Genomic DNA, 21788 nt, shown 5'->3' on the forward strand with positions numbered 1-21788 from the left:
CTCTATGAGGGACTCTTTTTTTTTTTTTTTTTTAAAGATTCTATTTATTTATTTGATAGAGATCACAAGTAGGCAGAAAGGCAGACAGAGAGAGAGGAGGACACAGGCTCCCCACTGAGCAGAGAGGCCAATTCGGGGCTCGATCCTAGGACCCTGAGACCATGACCCGAGCCGAAGGCAGAGGCTTTAACCCACTGAGCCACCCAGGCGCCCCACTACAACGGACTCTTAAGCCAGGCATGGCCATGCTTCAGGTGCCTTGAGGGGGAAATTCAGATGGCTGGATGTGTCCTACCAGGAGTGCAGACCCAAGCATTAGAGTTAGCCATTGAGCACTTGGGTCCCCAGCAAGCTGCTTAGTGATACTGCTGCCACGTTGGTAGGACATCAGGTTGCTAAGAGTTCTCCTCTCTCTTTCAGTCTGGGGTCAACCAGGCGGAGCACTGTAGTCCTTTTCCAGAGAAGAAAAGTTACATTGCTTGAAGGCAGCATATAAAGCCAGAGTCAGAAATACTGAAATGGAATCAGCAATGTTTGTTGCTCTGTGTAGATTTTGTGGTCTAAAAGGTAAGCTATTCATGAAAGCCTCTGGTCCAGTTCTCCTTCTTCATGAAGTTATTTTCACTTCACAGAAGAAGAAAAAGGGATCCAACTGTATATTACTTGGGGTTGAACCATGCCTTGTAATTGTTTATAATATCATCATAATATCTTATGGGAGGCAGGACATTATTCTCATTATGCAGATGAGGAAACCAAGTCTCAAGGGTCAAAAGTGAATTGCCCAAAGTCATGAAGGTTATATAGTCAGGACCTGACAGCAAGTTCCACTTCTTGATCCTGGTAGTGGCTGCTATTTTCTGTTGCAATTAAATGTATCAAGACATGATACAATTGAGATATTCGTAAAATAGTTCATCAAAGGACAAAACATCAGTGGGAGTTGTATGTTTTCAAAATTAATTTACATGCAGTTTTGTTTTTTCCAACTTTTTATTTTGAAAACTTTTCATAATTCAGAAAAAAATTTAAAAATAATAAATATCTATGTACACTTGACCAAGATTAAATAATTTTTAAATTTTGCCATATTTATGAATGTTCTCTAAATGTTTATAGATGTATATGTATGTAAATAGGTGTGTGTAAATATAAGTACACATATACCTGTTTGCTTTTCTCCTGATTCATTTGTAAATGAATTGCAAACATTATGCCACTTAGCTCTTGTGCCTCAGCATCATTTCCTAAGAATAAAGATATTCTCCTAATAACCAAAATCCCATTATCAAACAAACAAACAAAAAAAAAAACCCAAAAAACAAAAAAACAAAACTAAGGGAAGTAAAAAGAGCTTCATAACATCACTTACTATCCACACATATTTAAATTTCCCTAGTTTCCCTAAAACATCTTTCATAGATTTTTTTTCTTACTCAACATCAAGATAATTTCATATATTACTTGGTTACTATATCTCTGTTTTTTTTATGTCTAGAATAGTCCCCCACTCTTCCTTTTCTTCCTATGACAATGAATTTTCTTAAAGAGTCAAGACTGTTAACTTGTCGAATAGACCATGTTCTAGATTTGTCTATGTGTTTCATCAGAGTTTCACTTGTTCATCTTACTGCACATTTCTTGTAAGTGGAAGTGACGTCTCATGGCCTCACTAGATTCAGCGTTATGGCAAGAACACTTTATGGCAATGTAAACTTCCAGTTGCACCACCTCAGGGAGATGTAATGTGAAGATGTCCCACTATTAGTAATTTCAAATTGGATCACTCGGTTCACGGGGGTAACTGCCATTGCTTTCCACTGAAAAGTTAAACCTTTCTCTTTGTTTGGAACAAGTAATCTCTGCAGTGACAATTTAGCAACTGCATGAACACCTTGTAACCCAATCATCTTTTACCAATGATTTTAGCATGGGCTGCAAGATGATGATCTTTAATGCAATCATTCCCCCTACATTTAATAGCTGGCGTTCTGCTTTAAGTTTTTCTCTCTCATACTCTTTTCTCTCTTTCTGTCTGGCAGTGGGGGGTGGGGGAGTAGTTATTACTGCTTTGTGGATCTAGTTCGAATCAATATGTTGTAAATGGTTTCTGTCATTGTTTTTGATACTCAAACTCTCCCAAATTTGACCAGGAAGAACCCCTTCTAGCACACTCTTTTGTCCTTTTGACATAATCCTCTTAGCTCTTGAGAATTTTCTTGCTTTTCAAACAGTTGAGGCACAACTTGCACTTTCCTTGCCTCAAGTTTGGAATGAGCCATTTCTCCAGGAAGCTCTGGTGCCTCTTGGTGGAGAACGGTAACAAAAAACCAAACATGAGTGTGTCATGCATTTTAATTTTTGGTGAAATTATTCCAATAGAAGCACCAACCTTTGGCTACCACCAAAAAAAACCTGATGAAGTAAAATACAATTTTCATGAGCACTCATCAAATAACTATTCTTTATGATTTTCAATAATTTCATAGTTATCCTCTAGGTTTTAAAAATTGTAAATTTAATTGATGGCAGAGAATAAAGCTATAAAGAAGCTATAAAGTGAATAAAATATTATTTTTTAAATAAAATATTCTTCATTACATTGATTAAGAAAGTCTCAAACCTAAAGCAGAATAACATCATCTAAAATACTGTTTTTAGTGGAAAGCAGTCTCCAAATATTAACAGTGATATCCAAGAAAATGTTGGAGCAATTTTTTTCAGAATGATGGTTTTGCCTTTCAGACAATTGTCTTTTTTTTTCCAAATTAAAAAAAAAATAGGACATAAAATATCTCATCATCTCAACTGTGTTTTATGGTGTGCTTACTGAGTACATGATACAATACTAAGAAACCTAGTTTTCAAGTCAAATCTTTGGTTGGTAAGATTTATCTCAATTATTACCTTCTTAAAGAAAGGACTTTCTTTTTTATTTAAAAAAAATTATTTATTTATTTTAGAGAGTGAGAGAGAGAGAGAGAGCACACCCATGGGAGGGTGGAGGGGCAGAGGGAGAGAGAGAATCCCTAAGCAGACTCCTAGCTGAGCGTGGAGCCCAACTCTGGGCTGGATCCCTGGATCCTGAGATCATGACCTGAGCCAATGCCAAGAGTCAGACACTCAACCAACTGAGTTACCCAGGAACCCTAAGAAAGACTTTCTTCTGTCCATCAGCCTAGTGGCCTGAGCGCCCAGGCACTGGGGATTTAGCAGAGGACGACACAGACAGTCCCTGCCCCGTGGTGTCTAGTGAGGGGGACAAACAGCAAACAGTGATATATAATAACAGTAACATGTTAGATGCTGAAGAGTGCTATGGCAAAAATTTGGATAGGGGAACGGAACAGAGACAAAACAGAGTAGGATCAGAAACCACAATTTTAAATCACATGGTCAGGGAAGAGTGCATGGAGAAGGTACTATTCAGGAAAATGGCACATGGATATCTAGGGAAGAGCCTGGGACATGCAAATCAAAGGCTCCCAGGCAGGAGCATGCAAAGTGTGTTGTAGGAACAAGGAGACCAGTGTGACTGGAGGAGGGAGAGCAGTGCAGAGTGGGAGGAGGTGGGGGTGTGCAGACTGTGTGGTCACAGTGAGAACTGTGAATTTCACTCTGAAGTCACTATAAGGCTCTGAATAAAGAAGTGACCACATCTGACTTGCATTTTAATAGGCGCCCACTGGCTGCTGAGTTGGGGAGAGCCTACTGGGGTGGGGCACCACAGTCAGAGGCAGGGAGGGGAGTAAGAGGGTAGTACGGTGGTCCAGGGGGAGATGATGGCCCAGGGTGATAGTAGTGGAGGTAGTGAGAAGTAGTCAGATTCAAGGTACATTTTGAAGACAGATGCAACAAGATTTTTGGCGATTTGATATGGATTTTGAGAGAAAGACAAAAGTTGAGAACAACTTCTAAGTTTTGGTCCTGAACAACTGGAAGGATGAAGTTAACATGACTGGACTGGAGAAAATTAGAAGTAATAGACATCAAATGGAGGCTAAGTAAGCAGGTGGATTTGTGAATCTGGAATTTAGATGAGAAGTTCGGGCTGGAGAAGTAAAATGTAAGTTGACAGCATAAATTTGGCATTTAAAGCCACACAGCAGATGAGATAACAAAGCGTCTAGAAACAGAGGAGAAAAGGTCTTCGATTAGATGTGAAATGTTAAGGGAGGTAAGGGAGATCCAGCAAAGACCAAGGAGGAGCGACCAGTGGAACTGGCAGTACATCTGGAGAGTCTAGTGTCCCATCTCCCAGATAAGAAACCTCCAAAGAAGACGTCAACAATTATAACATGTTAGTGTGTCTTTTAATCACAGGTAGAATTTTAATTCCAATATTTGTCCTTATAGTTGATCAATTATAATATATAAAACTACAAACAAATATATGCAGTAACATTTCTAAAAATACATTTTAAGAAAGAAGTTACAGCTCATACGAAGAGATTACTCGTAGGACCACCATGTCTCTCAGAATACACATAACATGCAGATCCCTGTAATATATGGGTGAAGAATTCAAATGCATCCTTATCCTCTTTAGAAGGTCATCATTAACACCCTTTTCCCCCCACAAGTTAGTGAGAGTGAGAGCTGCAGGTGGTGGCGGCTTGACCTTGCCCTGAGCAACGGTCCAATCAGCACACCATCTGTAGGAACACCTGGATTTAGACATGTCTGCCCTAGGAAGCGGCTCCTCGCATTTCTTTATTATAGAAATAACAAGTGGTCACTTGAACCACGGCTCCCCGTAATATGCAAGTGGAGAATCAATAACCAGTTTAGTTAGACAAAAACTGCCTCCTTCTGAATAGTGCTGCCCTGGTTGTAAGTTTGGTGATGACCATCAGTTCTTTCCTAAGAGGCACTGACTGGCAGCCAGGAAGAATCTAGGCTTGTGAATGCTGGACCTGATTCATCTCTCTTTAAGGGTGTTGCCAAAACCCCAGAGAGAGGTTATGAGGGAACTTTCTGTCCTTGCTGCGATTCTTTGTGACCTTGCTCTCCCTGCTCCTAAGAGCTCTCCTAGACTCTTATCTTTCCTGCTTTCTGTAGCCCTAGAAGCCCTGCAGACCTTTCCTTTCCCTGCGGCTCTGGACGCATAGGTAGCTGATCCCAGCCTTACAGCACCTAGCTTCCGAGCCTCTGCTGCAGCTCTGGCCCTGAGCCGACCTCTTCTGGACTGCCAACATTCACACTACAAGTTGCATCTGTAGCTCTCATCCTGTAGTTCTCGGGAGTATTTCTGTCTGAATTTCTCTGTGGTGATGGGGACTCTTATCTCCCTCAGACGCCACTGTTTTCAAGGTGAATTCCTGTTACAGTGCCCCCGGCAGATTGACCAGCAGGTCAAATCTCCATGCATACAATGCCACCATGTCCCCATCTTTAATCACCACTTTTTAACATCCTTCCCCCACACCAGTGAAGCTTGGAAAAGCTCTGTGTGAGCTCAAAAAGCTTGCTGTGGGGAACTGAGAGAGCCTTCACAAGAGGCTGCTTTAACATGGAAGAACTTAGGGAGAAGACATCAGTGGTTAAGTACCACTGGACAATGCATTTCACTTGGTAGCAATGGCTCAGGGCCCACAGGCTGTAGCTGACCTCTCAGGCCTATTCCCCTGCTCCCCCAGCCCCCCACCATTCTGTTCCTACTGTTAATAATGGCCCCCTCCACCCTGTCTGTCCAGACCACCTTCTCTAATGGCCTTTTCTGTCCTTTGGATATCACCAGATGACTAGATAACCGCTCTGACTTCATACAAAGGTGGTGATGGCTAATGGTTTCAACTCATATACAGCTTGTTATTTAAACAAGGGTCTTCTAGAAGCCATTGTTCTAACTCAGAGGAGTCACTTGCGGAATTTGGATTGATGCAAAATTGGATCTTTCTTCATCCCCGGGGGAGAAGGTCTTGTGTCCAAGTGGATTACCACTTCTTATCTTATGATTCATATCAGCTCTCTCCACAAATCTCACTTCATCAGCAAGCCTTCCTTGTATGATGACCTCAACTCAACTCACTAACCCATTGTACTCCATTTCTCTGTATCACATTTACCACTATAAATTATACTCTGGTTTCTCTATATATTAACTTATATACTATTTTACATATATTAATGAGTTAGAGGTATATATTTAACATCTCTCTCCATTAGAAATATAAGCGCCATGAGAACATGGGAACTTGTTTGTAGTTTTCTGGCTATATCCCCAGTATTTAGAATAATATCTGCCATCTGGTCATTCAGTAAGTAGTTGCTACATGAATGAATAAATGAATGGAAGGAATGGACATTAATTCTCATTTACCATGAAAAATGACTATGGCAAATTCATCTGGTTCCTTCATTCCCTGAGCATAACTGATGGCTTGGAATTGTTAATGGACCCCAGAGGATCTCTGAACTGTCCAAACAGGAAGAGGCAAAGCCTTAAGTGAAGCCTTCCTTTGCTGTAAGATTCATCCCCTCCCACTGCTGGAGCTCTAGCCCTTGGATCCATTGATGTCTGATAGGTGTACAAACTGCTTGAAAGGTAGCCACGGACACCTGTAAGTCACTGCTGTTATCCTGATCTTGTTATCCTGAAAAAGAACAGAGGAAATCCAGTGTTGCTTTAACAAAGATTAGGGTGAAGGGAAATGATGGCATTCACAGAATTATTCCCCACTGAAAGGCTAAACCTTCAGAATAATATAAACCCACTGTACAATGCTGTATAAATGAATTCATCTGTGATTCTATAATATGCATATCTCTCCCTCCAAGCAAAATCCAATTAAAACCCTAACACTCTGATTAAAGATGATAATCCTTTTGAACTGTGAACTTGTGATAAGTATGTTCAGTTTGTACCCATTTTTAAAAGACAGTGCTACCTTTTGACATATGCTTGCTTGCATGGCAGTAAGTGAAACCTAATATTTATCTAAGATTGAGTTCTGCTTAAATCCTCTTCTTTGTCTTTGTTTCTGTTATTTGCAGCACTCACTGTGGTTTTTTGTTTTGTTTTGGTTTGGTTTGGTTTTGGTTTTGGTTTTTGGTAAAAGAAGAATCCAGTGTTATTTCTTTTGAAATAAAAGTTACCAGATACTGGTAACTTTGGGGATATAGTCAGTCTTTATGATATTACTTCATTACAATTCAATGAAAGGGAGCAGAATCTTGATTTTTAACTCAATTTTATATTCTTCTGCTGGTTCCAGCAACGAAGGATAGTGGGCTCTGGGAACTGCATGGCGATCACTGGTAAAGAAGATATTACAACAAGGATTAAAGATTACATTCGATCTGGAGTTAGAGCATTTCTTAACTGCAAAATAGAAAAAAAATCCAGGTTTTTAAATATTATTACATAAGGGTAAGAAGCAACTAAATGCCACTCTCTTCACTCTCCCAAGAGACAAACTGTGGCTTGCAGAAGTTCAATAACTAACCCTCAAGTCCCCCAGTTAACACACAGTTGAGCTGGGACTGGAGCCCAACTCTGATTTGAGGCCTCTTTGCACCATGCCCTGCTGTGTCATCCCAGCAGCTCCCCATGGACACACAAGGTTCACAGTCTGTTCAGAAGAGCAACAACAATAAAAGTGAAGATTTCTTTTTTTTTTTTCAAGATTTTTTAATTTATTTGACAGAGAGAGAGATTACAAGTAGGCAGAGAGGCAGGCAGAGAGGGAGGGACAAGCAGGCTCCCCTCTGAGCAGAGAGCATGATGTGGGGCTCGATCCCAGGACCCTGAGATCATGACCTGAGCCGAAGGCAGAGGCTTAACCCACTGAGTCACCCAGGTGTCCCCAGATTTCTTTATTTTAAAAAAGTTGTGAGCAGATAGTCATTCCCCTCAGCCAGCAAACCCTAAGGGCTCAGCATATACCAAGATGGTTAGAGTTGGAATCAAATAAAGCATTAATTTGACACTTATGCAGTAGGATGTATCACCATTATTTTGCAAAGAAAATTAGTATATCTGGGAAATCAGGCATAAATGGTAGGTAATTCATTTATTACTTTTACAAAAACAAGACTTTAAAAAATTCTTTTTTCTTTGTTGGTTTTTATATATTTTTAATCAAGGTAAGCCTCTATAGTTTTATTTCATTTATTCTAGTTGTCCTCTCCTGCCCTCTATCCAGCTCCTCCCTTCCACCCTACCAATACACTCACATATTAGAGGATCATTTAGGGCCACTGACTCAACCCTTTGTCTGGTTGGCATTGCTTGTGACCTTTTTGGCCTTCACTGTGACCCCAGTGAGGCTTCCTGGGTGCCCCTCCTGGAGTCTCCCACCCCCAGCACATCAGGTTCAGTCCTCTGTCAATCCTGATGCACCTCCAGTTGGGGGTCCAGCATCCAGCAGATGCTCAAGGACTAAAGGCTGCAGCTGGACTTCCTGGAGATGACAGCATGCCCCTCACACCAACAAGATAATAGGAAGCGCATAAGCTGAGAGTGTGGACCGGGGAGAGACCTCTGAGATCCAACTTGCCCCTCTCTCAAATGGTGAAATGAGGCAACCTGCCAAGGAAACCCAGCTAGGCAGAGAAAGATATATGGATGAGAACTGAGATTTCCTGTCTCCTGATCTCTACTCTCTCCAGTATTCCTTAGGTGTAAAAGAGTAACACATTTATCTACTGACAGATTACTTGTATTCTCTGTTTTTCTTTTTTTTTTTGAATGGATATTGGCAGCAGCTTTCAATAAAGGAAGAAAGTTTAATAGGCACCTGGGAGTATAGTACTAAAGCTAAATACTTAGATTAAGTTCTGAGTTTCCTGGAGGCCAAGTTGAAAATGGAAACACTTTGAGTTACATAACATTCACTATCTAATAAAAGAAAGCATTCAAGACTTCATCCAAATGTTCATCTGAATGTTAATCTTGAGTGAAATTGTCACCTATATTATAATAGATAATGTCTTCAATAATTCTTTTATAAAAGATCTGGGGCAATTCTTGATAGAGTTCATGCTAAATCTCTGTTCTGTCTAAAATCAGCATTTCTTTGGGAACCTAAAGCACTGGGGTTCAGGTATGTAGTTGTATCTTGATTTGATTCAGGATGAAGTTTAAAGTTTTTAAAGCAATGGTTCTCAAATACTAAGGTGAAAATAACTTACAGGTAAGGTTTTCTTTTCTATGTAGATTTACTGCCCTCCCTCACCCTCATCCCTCATTCCGTATGTCCAGGATAGAGCCCAAGAATCGGCATTATTAACAAGCCCTGGGGACGACTCAGTGACTCAGTTGGTTAAGCCTCTGACTCTTGGTTTTGGCTCAGGTCATGATCTCAGGGTCGTGAGACTGAGCCCTACATGGGGCTCTGCAATCAGCTTGAAGTCTGCTTGAGATTCTCTGCCTCTCTCTCTCCCTCTGCCCCAACTCCCGCACTCTCTCTCTCTCATATAAACAAAATCTTAAAACACGTACAATACAAGCTCCGGTTCTGATCCAGGGGACCAGTGGTACACATTCAAAGAAATACCAGTCTAGAAGAACAAATTATTCCTATGCTCCTTAGCTTAGGATCCACCCCTTTGAATATAAATTTTCTCCACTTGGTTTTGACTAGCAGCCAATAGCCTGAAATTGAAGATTCAGGGAAGACAGAGGATATGCATAGGCTCTGGGTTGTTGAGATTTCTATGTTTTATATTCCACACATATACCCCGTAAAGATGGGGAGTGTAGGGGGCCATGAAAAAGGCTGGGGATAGGTGGAAGAGGAGCAGTCATAGGGGCCATCCTGGAAACACCAAAGCTAACCTTTGCTGCTTCACCATTTTCTTAGGCCCAGCCTTATTTGGGTTCTGCAGTGCACAGGGCAATTTGTGCCTTGCCTTCCTGTCTTTGCCTACAGTTTATGCAAATACCTTGCTGGGAGTCCATCTGAATCAGAGAGGGAGGGCTGAAGTGGGGGGTCCATCGAGATCTGTGGATTCCTAAGGTTTGCGTGGTGGATTTCAGGGGCCCTGAATTCCCTGAAATGATACATGAATATTTTGTGTGTATGTGTATTTCTGTGAAACGAAGTTCCAGCGACAACTTTCATCAGATGCTCAAAGGGACAATAAATGATCCCAAAGAATGCAGAACCACTAGGAATTCCTGGTGGGTCTGAGGTACATCAAGCTCCCTGTTCATGTTGGTGTGTTCCATCCCATGGCAGCCTAAGGTCAGTTAGTTGACAACTTCCTTGGTGACAGCTAGATCACTAAGTATCTCTCCATAGGAGCCACTCTCCCTGCCCAATTTGAGGATTATGGTAGCAAAGCTGTCAGGCTTAATTTTGACAAATTGTTTTGGGTAATTAGTCCATTTTAATTGCTCATGGAAATAGTAATTTTAGGTGACAAGATTATTATATGCTACTTGTTAATGGGTCCTCCAAGGTCGAGAAAACACCGATGGGGTTGCTATGACCTGTTCTTTTCCATCTTTGGCATTCCCCTTGAAATCACCAGAAAAGACATTTAGTAAAGCCTGCTTCCACTCTGTGAAAAGTACAGAGCACGAGTTTCCTTTTATCCTTTTGCCAAGTGAAGGATTAGAGAAGGACTTTCAGCTTTTCCCTGCTACTGCCAACCCAAGTCAGGCTTCACAGACTTGCTGATCATTAACTCAAAGAACTGAGGAAGTTTCTAGCCCGTCCCTTTGCTTATTTACCTGTTCAACCAAGTTGCTTTACAAGTGAGTGAGTTTTGAATACACGGGGTCCTAGGTGAGAAAATATTTGACTCAGTTCAAGTTGAATATTTTCATTGCTTTTCACTTCACTGAACAGGAGAATCAGGTTGACCAGGAGTTCAGGGCAGGTCTGGGTAATGGTTCACCATGTGCCTGCTCAGGGGAGCAGTAGATGGAAGGCAGAGAACTCTTCTCAGCTCTTCAGGAGGCGATTTACTAACTACGTCATTCCGGGCCATTTTTTGACCTCCTTAAGCCCTCATTTCATCATCTGTCAAAAGGGATAAAAATAATAGCTAGCTCATAGTATGGCTGTAAGGACTCAGTGATATTGTAAATAGTCGGCATATAACAAGAACTGAACCGAACAAAAAGGATAGCATCTCATATCATTACAGTCCATTTTTCCTTCCCAAATTAAGGTCTTATTAAGTAGTCTGAATTAGTGTGGAGGTCAAAAAAATAAATATCACATCCACACCCAACTTGATCTCCATGCCTTAGAATCTTGTTAATGTAAGCACATCTAATCCTATGTATACCAAAATGTATAACTATCTAAAATGTTGCAGATGAGGGGCACCTGACTGGCTTAGTCAATGAGCATGTGACTTTTGATCTTGGGGTTGTCAGTTCAAGCCACACATTGGTTGTAGAGCTTACTTTAAATAAATAAATAAATAAAATAAAATGGTACAGCTGAAGATAGAAATTACTACATTGCTATCTATTTAAAGTAGTTAACATTGATTTCAGCTGTGTAACCATGTTCCTTGAAATCAAAGATTTCATGTGAAATTGACAATAAAGAATTTGTAGGGGACCCAGTTTTTCTCTCTGGTTCTTCTTGGTGGAAGAAACCAAAGACACTACCTTCATGTACCTTCATGGTGACTTTTCATAAAAGAGATTCTTTTGTTTTGTAATTTTTTTTTTTAAGAAAAAGATGTTTGTACTTCTCCCCTGGTTTCATATCTATCTTAAAATTTTTATTCCTATTCTTTAGAAACTAAATTCTAAAAAAATTTGCTCCCTCATGGTGCTGGCTCTTAGGTTTATGCATTTCATTTCATATTTTCCTTCTCAAATTTCACAAGGGTCAGGGATCACATTTATTGGTATTTCCTGAGGTTTGCTTTCATATCTCTTCTCTATTTACTTTACTCTTCAGCAGGGGCTGAAGCAAGCAAACTCAAACATCGCACCACAGAGTAAAATGTCATCTCAGGAGTAATAGCTCGTTCTCCGGTAATACCCTCAAGCAAGAAGATCCTTCTTTAAGAATTGGCAATAGGATAGGAAGCTGGGAGCTCTGTGTGTCTAGGATGGCAAAGATCTCTTCGTATTCTTGTCCTGAACACAAAGCTTTCCTGAGCCTTAAAAAGGAGAGTGCTTAAGATTATCCCAGTTAACTTACTTAGATGGAATGTTTGATGGAGTCCACAGAAATATGAATTATATGAAAAGCTAGAGGGTTCAGGAAGTTGTATCTATGTAATGGGAGATAATACAAAGTACATATGCTAGGGAGATCGAGATATTTGTCTGGTTTCTGCACAAAGACAAACCCATTTGTTCAGTAATGATGTCACCTGCTTTTCTAGCTCCTGCGCTCCATGTGACGCATCTTGTCGGACTTAAATGTGACCAGATCAGCTTACCCCATGAGCAACAGCCTCAGCCCCTAATCTCCAACTTCATCAAACAGCAGCTTGGATTTCATGACCAGATGTCATAACTGTGTAGCCCAATCCTTCCCTGCAAGTTTGCAGTTTGAATTGTAGTGCTGAAGTCATATATTATTTGTGATGTTTTTATGTAGTTCTTATCCATGTGCTACAAGCATTACAGAGTGGTTTTATAAAACCCCTTTCTCTTGAAAAATGAATTTATTGTAAAGGAATTTAATGCTTAATATTAAATTAAAATTTCATCTTAGAATAACTAAGTTAGTCTAATAATTAAAAATTTTAAACTCTTGGATTGTAACATTTGGAGTTTCATATGTAGCATTAATTAAGCTCACATCAAAATAGATTAGCCACTTGTAGATACAGTTTCCAGACACTCTGTTTCTGAAACCAGTCCAGAAATGTTGGAACATTGTCAGGTACTTACTAGGTGTTGGACAAGTGACAGAAATTGATGACGCACATTTAGAATAGCTACACAAAGAAAGTGCTTGTGTGATGTAGGTCTATATGAGAAAGTCACCCTTCAGGAAATTTGACCACTCTTCTTTTCTACCCGCTGCGTGATTTCAGTGCAACATGGACTAGGATTAGAGGCTTATGTTTGCCTATATTTCTGATTTTATCATGGAGTATAATAATTCTAGGCCATATATTTATATTCAGATGAAAGCCCTAGGTAAAACAAAGAATAATCCTGATTTTTTTCAGAACTCACAAATGACTAAATTGCCTTCTAGCAGTTTTCTTGTCTTTTGAGGAAATGTTTCAAAGAAGCCATATTTAAAAATCTCATTTCAGTATTAACCAAATAGGGTGAGGAATTAATAACAACTGAGTTTAGATGAGTTCAGGATGAGAAAGTTGTGCTTTATGTGACTGTCCTTCATGGGAGCTGCTGCCCCCTGGAGGGGTTTCTGAAGCCCGAGCAGTTGGGAAGTGTGGATGGGGGAATGGGTGCAGGATGGCTGACCCACTTGTATAGTGTGTAATGTTGTGGACAGATATTTATACGGTCATGACTCAAATAAATCTTAACACCAACCATAATAAAAATTATCTGCCATGTGAGTGACAGAGTGGAGGCACAGGGCGGGGTTCCCTGTTGGTGGTCAACATGGTCTGGGCTGCTGGAGTCTGCAGGAGCCTGCTCCTGCTCAGAAAAGGATTTTCTCTTTTAGTCGGTGACAATAAACAACCCTCCTGAGAGGTGCATCAATTTGAGGACTTCTTTTGGCAATAGAGATGTTTGGAGTGCGATTTCTAGGGTGCCCCAAAAATCGATCATCAGGTAGAAAGATCAGAGCTGAGAGTAACGTAGAATAACACCACAGCCCCTAGTGAGGTTTTCCCGTTGCTTCGTATCTTTGTAGACCACATGGAATATTTCATAGTGCAATCCATTAGCCTTTGGGTTGAATTTTTACCTGTCAGGTCATGGAAAAGCTCCTTTATTTTCCTTTTTATTGGGAGAAGAGGAAGTTATGAAAGAGAGAGAAGAATTACAGTTACTCATCATCTCAGCTCCTGACTAGGAGTGTGTGTGTGCGCATGTGTGTGTGTGCGTGTGTGTGTGCCCCTGCCTACATAAGTACATAAGTTTGTGTATGAATGTGTGTTTTCCCCACTAGTTATTTCCCATCTCAGGAAATGGTATCAGCAGAACAAGACAGGGACCTGGGTGACCTCTTCAATGATTCCCAGTCAATTGCCCAATCCTATTAATTGATTCTCCTAAATATTTCTCCAATATGTCCACCACCTTCCTGGTCCTCAACCCAGAGTCTTCCCAGCCAGCCTTGCCCACAGCTTCCCACAGTGCCTCTACAGCCTCCTCAAAGTACTCACCACAGCTTGCAATTATGTTGTGATTTGGGTCATTATTTAATGAATGTCTACTGCCTAGACTATAAGGTTTGCGAGGGCAAAGTCTGTACCTGTTTTATTTACTGATGTAACCGAAGAACCTAAAACAGTGCCTGTCACATACTAAGTGCTCAATAAATATTTGTTAAATGAAGAATGAATCCTCTTGTTAGCATTTACTGTATAAACTCTCACAAAATGCCCAAAATCTTTGCAAGACTCATCCTTCCTTTAGTCAGTCCCTTGTCAGCATGGCTCCCCTGACTGCCCTTCCCATCTTACTTTTTGGATGAGGAAGAGCCTCTGTACATTAGTGTAGAGTTGTGGCAATGTCTAGAACCTGGATTTCTCCTAGAGCATATGGCTTTCCCCGCTTCACAACCAAACCCAGATATTACCCACCTTCAGGAAGGTCTCTAAGCTTAATTCCCCCTCACCCCATCATGACTTCTCTTCTTGCTCCTTTCGAACTAGGGTTACCCTAGGAGATACCAATTTGTTTTCAGTCCGATATTGTCTTGAGAACATTCATCCTTTTTCATGAACTTGGCTTATGACTGCCCAGCTTGTCCTCATTTGAAGGGCCCGTGTCTCCCTTCTATCCTAAAACTGCCATGGAGTAGCTCCCTGTAGGTATTTTCTGTCTGCTCACCTGTGCCTGCCTTTCACTTTACTGCTATTTTCATCTTCTCCACTCACTCATTTCATCTTGCCTTCCTTGAACACTCTTCAAGAAACAGATAGGCTTGCAAAAACTCTCTTCTGGTTATTCTATGTATAGGGGTTTCTGTGCATTTTTTAATATGTTTGTTCCTTTGTTCATTCATTCATTATAAATACATATCCCTCCTTCTTCCCTAAAATAATTAGAAACAGTTTATAAGAATAATAAAAGCACATCCAGATAGCATAAATTAGAATAAATGAGGAAGGAAAGGGAACCGTGAAGGGAAGGGGCTTCACTGGCACAGAGCCTGGAGCTGATACTGAGATGCATAGACACGTTCCATACAGTCTAGTCATTGGCAGATGGCAGGCCATAAATTGGCTTTGGGCTGGCTAGCATTGCTTCATAAAGAGAAAATTTTACAATGTCTCTAAGATAAAATGTGAACTAATAATTAGGAGAAGAACAACTAGTCCTGATTCTAAGAGGTCACAGTGTAGTGCAGTGAGAAGCGTGGGCCCTGGAGCAGATGGCCCGGGTGTGGGAGGTGGGGTGAGTGGTGGTCAACGCATCTACTCCAAGTGATTCTCAACACTAGGGAAGATTACGATCACCAGGGAAGCCTTTAAAAAACACCATTTGGAGCCCTCCCTCAGGCCAACTAAATAAGAATCTCTGGAAATGGGACAGGGAAGCCCTATTTTAAAAAACCTCCCCTGGTGATTTGCTGCCAGGGTCAAGAGCCAATGAATTAGAATGGGTAGCCTGTGAATAGGGCAGGGTATTCCTCTAAGTGGACTTATACAAGTCTTTTTTTTTTTAAAGATTTTATTTATTTGACAGAGATCACAAGTAGGCAGAGAGGCAGGCAAAGAGAGAGGGGGAAGCAGGCTCCCCGCCGAGCGGAGAGCCTGATGCGGAGCTTGATCCCAGGATCCTGAGATCATGACCTCAGCTGAAGGCAGAGGCCCAACCCACTGAGCCACTCAGGCACCCCACCTTCTACAAGTCTTTAGATGGAGTGTCCCCTGGAGTAGTTATATAAAGATCAAGCTCTTTCACTTGACTCTTATTCCTCGTTGTGTGTGTATATACACACACATATATATTTAACTGAGATATAATTGACAAATAAAATTGTATATATTTAAAGTGTACAATGTGATAATTTGATGTACATATACATCGTGAAATGATTACTACAATCAAGTGAACTGACACCACCCACTACCTCACATAGTTACAATAGTCAAGATAGGGAAAAGACACTAAGTGTTGATCAATGAATGAATAAAGAGAATGTGGCATATGCATACAATAGACTATTTTATTCAGTCATAAAAAGGAGGAAATCCTGCCACTTGTGACAGCAGGGATGAAACTGAAGGGCATTATGCTAAGTAAAATAAACCAAAGAAAGACCAATACTGCATAGTAATACTTACATGTGAAATAGTTAAATGGAAAAAAAAAAGTCAAACTCCTGAACACAGAATAGAATAGCAATTACTAGGATCTGGGGGTCAAGGAACTAGGGAGTTGCTGGTGAAATTGGTTAAAGGTTACAAGCTTTTAGTTACAAGAGGAATACATTCTGGGATCACAGCATGGTGATTATACTCAATGCTATATTGTATACTTAAGGTTTACTCTTCTGGTAAATTTTAAGTGTCCTTACTGCAGAATAAATCTTTTTTAAAAAGGAATTTTTTATCCCCTCCAAAATGTATATGTTGAACTTCTGATCCCAGTGTGGCCATATCTGGAGATGGGATCTGTAAGAAATTATTAAGGTAAAGGAGATCATGGGGTAAGGCCCTGACTGGATGGGATTAGGGTACTTATAAGAAGGGATATCAAAGAGCTCACTCTGTCTGGCCATCTTCTCACTAGATATGGAATAGGGTAGAATTTTGATCTGGGACCTCTAGCCTCCAGAATTGGGAGAAAGAAATTTTCTGTTGCTTAAGCCACTTAATATTTTGTCAGCTTGAGCTGATTAAGACATATAGTTTGTATGTATATAATAATATATATATGAATTATATATGTATGTATATACGTAATGAATTTACATGTATAACTCATTCACTCTTGCAATGTACCAAGCACAGTGCTAGTGTGTGTGTGTGTAGTAGTATATAATGATATACATACAAAAATAAACAAAACCAACAAACAAAGCCACCATAAATAGGATAGATAGACAGATAAAAGTTAATATATAGCTAACTGCCTGTCAACTTAATTTTGCCCAAATTATATTTTTAACCAACCTTTCAGAGTAATATGTGTATATTATTCAGTGTAATTTGCTGTGTGAACTCATGAACAACCATGATCAGCTCTTTAGTCCCACATTTCACTTCTAAGCACCAACAAAATAAGTAACTGACACACTTAACAGTTGCTTAGTCAAACTGAATCTTTGGTCCAAAATACACTAAAAAACTTCTCCTGGCTTATTTGTATCTATTGGTAGAATGTTATTTCGTGCTTTGTACCTTGTAGATCCTTAAGAAGTGCTATAAACCATAAAGCTCAGGAATATAACAAAGTCAGTTTGAATTTTTATTTCCATCACTTAAAAATATCGCTCTTAACATTTGGGACTCATTTTGGAGACTGTTGATAAAATCTATGGGCCCGCTCTGCAGGAAGAGACACAGTCACACATATATTCCCAAATCTGCATAAAACTTCATGGGTCTAGACACCGGCCTCAGGCTGTGCATGGCAGGATAACTTGTGTCCCCTACCTACCAATGTCCAGACCTCCTATTGGTGGGCCTTGCCATATTGTTGTCCTCTCCAAGTTCTGGTAATTTTCTCACTACCCCCTCAGATCAGGGCTGGTAACAGCTGTTCCCAGCTGCACCATCCTTTGTTGTTCGCTCTGTCCTGACCCCTCCCCCTTTGTAAACAGTCCTTTCAGTAACTCTCTCAGTACCTCAGTTTAATTGTACCATCTGATTCCTGCTGCGACCTGGTAATACAGCCTCCAAATTACATCTGGGGACCCAAAACCGTTTTGAAAAACACTGACTTAAGAAACTCCATTCCATGTGAAGATCTTTCGATTACAATTTTTTTTTTAAGATTTTATTTATTCATTTGACAGAGAGAGATCATAAGTAAGCAGAGAGGCAGGCAGAGAGAGAGGAAGGGAAGCAGGCTCCCTGTGAGCAGAGAGCCCGATGCGGGACTCGATCCCAGGACCCTGAGATCATGACCTGAGCCGAAGGCAGCGGACTAACCCACTGAGCCACCCAGGCGCCCTCGATTACAATTTTTTTACTGCAAAACAGAAGTTAGTATTTTTCTTTTAACTGGTAGAATACTTTCAAAAAGATAATCTTCTAATACAAGAATGTTTATTTTTACACATAAAAGTTCTCATGGAATTCTCCAGGGCTTGAAGCTTGAGAAACATGGTGCTTGACTTATTTTCCTAGAGGACTGCTGGGCATCACGTGTTTGAAAGCATTGAAAGCTTGAGTAAAAGACAGATAAATGGCCTCTGTTGCTTGCCTCCAAGCTACATGTCCCGTCATCCTGTCATGGAAGGAAATTAAAATTGTCTGACACATACTGAGTTTCATAAAGCCACACTGTTCCTCTACAGGATCCTGGGCGCCTGGAGAAGTCAATACCACAAGTAGGTTTTTTGAGGATTTGATCTATAATCTTCATTTCGGAATTAAAGCTAAGTAAATTAATATTTAGTTATTGGGGTCTCTCTTTGTCCCTTTTTAAAAAAGATTTTATTTATTTATTTGACAGACAGCTCACAAGCAGGCAGAGAGGCAGGCAGAGAGAGAGGAGGAAGCAGGCTCTCTGCTGAGCAGAGGGCCTGATGCTGGGCTTGATCCTAGGACCCTGGGATCATGACCTGAGCCGGAGGCAGAGGCTTAACCCACTGAGCCACCCAGATGCCCCTCTCTTTGTCCCTTTTAAAAAATAAATGAACTCTATAATTTTTCTTTCCTCAGTCCTTCAGGATTTCTGTCTTCAAAGAATCCTAAAACAATAGCCAGTGGCTCTGCCATCCTGTGTCTCCTAAAATGAATAACTGAAAGACTTGTAATTTGCAACCTGCTTCATTATTTAACTCCTTAACTGTTTCCCCATTTCTAATTTGCTTTTTTACTTCCCCCAAATAGGTATCACTCAATTCAGAATCAGTATTTATAATTTGTTTTTCTAAACACTGAGCATGACAATTTTCACAAAAGAACAAAACCCACCATTAAACCACTTCTTTCCCCTGAAACTTTAAGCTTGATTTAAATATTGTAAATATTAAGTAATTTAAAAATCATCAAGCAAAGGACCTAGAACCAATATTATATTTTATAGATGATTAATCAAGAATTAGCTACAAAAGGCAGTAATTTAAGATTGTGTTTATTTTTTCTAAATTACTAAAATTTCTTAGAAAACCTGTTTCTCTCTACAGTAGCTTAATCATTATCATCATGAAACACTGGGCATTTGGAGTTACAGAAATCATTGGAGTAAAGTGATTTTGCTCCATGCCCTATTAGAATAAGAAGAATGAATTATTTAAGATCTAGGTTCTTCTTTTCATTTTCATATCACATTATTTTTCATCTGAGTTTAAGGTCCTTTGCATTTACATGTCCTCACAACATTGCAAAAAACAAAAACTAAGAGACAAACAAAATGTTATCAATGTTCTACTTATTCTGTGTAAATACTCAGCAATGGAAACCAATCCACTACTCAGATACATTTCCCACACTTCATTGTCCTGCCTTCCTCTTTCTTCCACAGGGACTCAAAAGATATCTCCTGTTATACAGCTGGTACAATGATTGATTTAAGATTGCAATACCACAGATCTGCACTAAGTCAACAAGCAAATGGTAGAAGAACCTACTTCATGTAAGTCAGAGTAATAGGTATTGTGGGAAAGCAAGACACAGTAACTTCCTTCAACAATGTGTAGCTTGTTAAGTTTGAGGCACTAAGACAAATGTGTTATAATTTAAAAGATAATCTGATAGACTCCAAAAGAGAGGTAGAAATAAAAACATTTGGGGGAGTCCACAGAGAGAATGATCATATGAAGCTAGGATTTGAAGCTAGGATTTCTTAGACAAGGTGTATATTTGAGACAAGCTTTATTTAAGGGCTGTAATTTTGAAAGACACTTGGGGGAAGGCATTTTCATTGAAAACAAAAAGACAAGGAAGGAAAATAGGACATCACTATTCTAGTCATGTCCTGTTTGGCTGAATCTGGAAAGATAAAATGGGGTTCTATTCTGTGGGACCCTACAAATCAGGTTAAGGAGATGGGGTCTTGATAGGCAAAGGGAAGTGGCTGAAAGGCATAGAACAGAACCAATGAGGAGTCTGTTAGAGGTGAGTGGGAGGAGGGGAAGTAAGGTAGAGATAAGTACCAGTAACAAGAAACTTTGTCCAGGTGTGGATGACCAAGACTTGACCGCGACCTTCCACAATATCCCAAGGTTGCGGGGAGGGCAGAGATGGATTAAAGACAAGCTGTGGCCGCCAAAGACGTCATTTTCTTTTTAGACTAGTCAGCTCCCCTACTTGTGAAGGTCAGTGCCCTCACATTTTCACCTAATAAGTTAATCAGCTTACATATTTCAGAATAGAAATTCCCTTTCACGTGAAGATGATGTGTTTCCCAAGTATTTCTTTTGCTAAAAGGCAAAGGAGAATTCGAGCAAAAGTGTATAAAATTCAATATATTGAAAAAAAAAGGATTAGTGAAATTCTGACATATAGGATAACATGGACAAACCTTGAAAACGTCATGCTAAGTGGAATAAGACAGACACAAAAAGAGAAATATTGCATAATTCTTCTTATCTGAGGTACCTAGAGTAGTCAAATTAATAGAGAAAGAAAGTAGATGAGTTGTTACCAGGAGCTGAGGGAAAGAAGACAAAGGGGTTATTGTTTAATAGGTACAGTTTCCGTTTGAGAGTGATGATAAAGTTCTGGAGATGGACAGTGGTGATGGCTGCACAATAATGTGAATGTATGTAATGCCACCAAATTAGATACTCAAGAAAAGTTACAATGGTAAATGTTATGGCTTGCATATTTTCTACAGTTTTTTAAAAGCAAGGGCTCAGTGAGGTCTATATTGTGGTTTTTATGATGCCAAATTCTAATTTACTAGGTTTTAGGGAGAAAATTATCACTATGTGACCTGATAGGATCATGCCTACAGGCTGTCCTTTCTACACAGGTCTCTGTTCTGCAGAAGGAGTCGTGGTCTCTAAGAGGTTACATAGGGAGTTAGGAGTCAGAGCAAAGGAGATGCGTATAGTAATGGCTACCAGTAGAAAGATTGTTTGGCCCAATGTTCCTATCTTCAATGTAGGAATATATCTGCCAAGGAGGTCTGAATCTTTGCATTAGCCTGTCTGGGTACTATTCCTCAAGACAGTGTAGCCAACCAAGGCTATTTTTCAAAGCACAGTTCATCATAGTCACGAATCCAGTGAAAAAAATATGACAAACACATCAATAGCTATCATAAAGAATGATTAAATCTAAAATACTCACTAGAGAGAAGAGGAGTGATATCTAGGAATATTTCTACAGGATCAAAGTCTGATTTTAAAGTGAAAATTTCCTGCATCAACCCAATATGCATGGCTCTTGGTATAAATGCCGTGGTGTCTCAATGAAAGGAAAAGACCAATTAATAGGGCTATTTATCTTTGCGGGCTAACATAGCACATATGGGACTCTGTAGGATCAAAATAAGCTACCAAAGAAGGAAAGAAACTGATGTGAAGTGGGAGAATCTGATAAGAAAAAAAATGAAAGGAAATACTGAGAGGTCAGGAAGACTA

The 21788-nt window shown here is 40.0% G+C and overlaps 1 protein-coding gene across 1 annotated transcript in view; it reads right to left on the minus strand.

Annotated features, from left to right (window-relative positions):
- Nucleotides 1–4314: 4314 nt before the first annotated feature.
- Nucleotides 4315–21788, minus strand: part of CCDC148 (coiled-coil domain containing 148) — a 268591-nt gene continuing 251117 nt past the window's right edge. The window contains exon 16 of the mRNA XM_032355649.1: nt 4315–6596. The gene's annotated coding sequence lies outside the window, so the exon portion shown is untranslated. The remainder of the gene's footprint in view (nt 6597–21788) is intronic.

This window comes from Mustela erminea, chromosome 8 (assembly GCF_009829155.1).
Source record: "Mustela erminea isolate mMusErm1 chromosome 8, mMusErm1.Pri, whole genome shotgun sequence".
Lineage (NCBI taxonomy): Eukaryota > Metazoa > Chordata > Mammalia > Carnivora > Mustelidae > Mustela > Mustela erminea.